This window comes from Rhipicephalus microplus, chromosome 1, assembly GCF_043290135.1.
Source record: "Rhipicephalus microplus isolate Deutch F79 chromosome 1, USDA_Rmic, whole genome shotgun sequence".
NCBI classification, from domain to species: Eukaryota; Metazoa; Arthropoda; class Arachnida; order Ixodida; family Ixodidae; genus Rhipicephalus; species Rhipicephalus microplus.
The window spans coordinates 238,334,644-238,337,085 of NC_134700.1; positions in this window are offsets into that span (position 1 = coordinate 238,334,644).

Consider the following 2,442-nt stretch of genomic DNA (forward strand, 5'->3'; position numbering starts at 1 on the left):
CCGAGATGTTTTTTTGCCGTCATTTATATAGAGCCGAAAATGACTATCTACCACAAGGCCGGCCCGTGTTGCATTTGAAATCAAGAAGATGACCACCCCCGCCCCGAAAAGAAAATTCATTTTACTCCTGTTTGGAGTACACTACTCAGCGTTATTTTTTCGGGTGCTCCACTTCATTAAGACCTTAATTTGTCTCATAAGGTTGAAAAATTCAGTGTATAGTGTCCGGAGGCCTCGTGAACACTAATGGTAACAGAACTCACATTGCCTCAGACATAAAATGATGCAAAATATCGAATAACAAAATTATGTCGTCATTTTATGACGATATCACGTGAAATCATTTTCTGGGCTGATACTGGACGTTGTGTAGCGTCGAGTAAGGTGTATACAGCTTGAGAATATGGGAGGAGACAGAACACACTGCACTGAAAACATCAGTGAAATCAGGAGTTACTCGTAGTTCGAACGCCCTATCGATGACAGAGGTGACTCTTCGTCCACATTAACAATAAGTTGTCATAATTACTACAGAGAAGTTAATAGCTACTGCTTCGTATGCTTTCCTCGCTCTCCTTGTCTGGTGGTTTCATTGGTTTACAGCAAACAAACAAAAAACCAACCCCCCCCCCCCTTTTTATACTCATTTTTTTTTTGTCATAAAGACAAATGCCTGTGCCTGTACTTTCCTTAGCCTTTCCCTAAAGGGACTTTCACTGCCATTCATATTGTTTATGGCCTCATCATGTCTTCAAACGCCGCCAATTTCGTGAGTCTGCACCCGATAATTTACGATGGCAGCCATACCTTGGGAACTACCAAGTATACATCATTAACGCTTTAGAGAAAACGTCGCTCTCGTTAAATGACAGTGCGAGTGTTTTGTGACCTTCGTCGTGCATGATCACGATAAAGTCTCCGCGATGCACGAGCGTGGCATGGCCTAGGAGATCTTGGAAGGGTAGAACAGAACAAACCTACGGGAAGTACTCACGCTGGTGTTCACGTGCATGGTTCATCTGACATGTTCAAGTAGAGGTCACTTTCACACTGCTCGTAAACAAACAGCCTCGTGTCTTTCGAAGACTATACGTATTTTTTTTCCTGCACTAAAGCGAAACGGCTTTAGCTTCGTCACCCTCATTTGAAGATGAATGTCGGTGCGCATTCACCAACCGACGTTATTTACCAATTTTGTCGCACCTACCGTGTTTGTACCGTCTTCAAGCTGACTTTTAGAGGTAATGGCTTGGTTTTTGTGGTTAAGGGAACAGAGTAAGCCATATACTCGCATGCAATGTATTTTTGGCGAAATTTATGTACCTCCATCTTCATAACGGTTAGCGTTACAGCAAACATTTCACAATCAGTTTGATCATAAGCCATTCCTCTTTAGACGGAAGCATATTTTGCGCTAAAAATTGCAACGCTAGTGTTTTTGTAACTTTTAACTCAAGGTGTATAATTATCACTTGGTAATAGCAATTAGATGCTAAGTTAAAGAACAGCACCTGCTCACACAATAATTCTGCTTCAGTATATTGCTTATTCATCAAAAATAATGGCCGAAATACATTATTCTACATACCATGGATGCCGGGATAAAGAAACATAAGTACAAGAAAGCGCATTTTGAGATAGTCACATTTAAAGTTTAAAATGTGCATTATTTCAAAAGTATGAGATAACAGAATATTGACGGGCCCATTCAGTAGGCACCAGCCACATAGTCATAACCAATACCATTTTTTTTGTATATTTGTGTTGAGATGTCTTGCCTGGCGAGACTCTTTTCTCGCCTGCTGTACAGCCCTGTGAGGAAAGTACTGTCGACCCAGGTCAAGAGTGCGCAGGCCCTGTAATTTGCAGTCCCGTCGAAAAATTCTAGAGGAGTTCACATTCACACGGGCAATATCGCCATAATTAAAAGTGAACACAGCATCAAGAGCGTATATTTTCAGTGTTAGGAGTCCAAAGAAAACGTTTTTTGGCGTGCGCTCTCACACGACAATTCTATACGACTCAGAGTTTTGAGGTTTTTCATAGAGGCATCTAGCAATTATTTTTGGATGAACTAGTTCCAGATAATTTAGCCTTAAAGCCTCAATAACAGATTATACAAGGTGTTCTTTGTGAACAAGTTGTTCTGTATTCAACTTGTTAATTGTTGAAATTACGCCAAGATTCGGCATCCTTCGGTGAAAGGCCGTGAAATGGGTTAGTATTTTTTGATGCCGTGTGAAAATAAGCCTGGACAGCTTCTCGCATATCACCCAAGCAGGTTCTATTTCTTTTAATATCTAAACTGTAATAGTGTTGGTGCTTGCTAATGATTGCACTATGCTATAATGTCCCTTAGAATAACCGAGCTTCTTGTATTCCATTGTGAATCACATTTTGCGAAAAAAAAGGGCAAAAAAATGAGCACCACTCTAGTAGCCA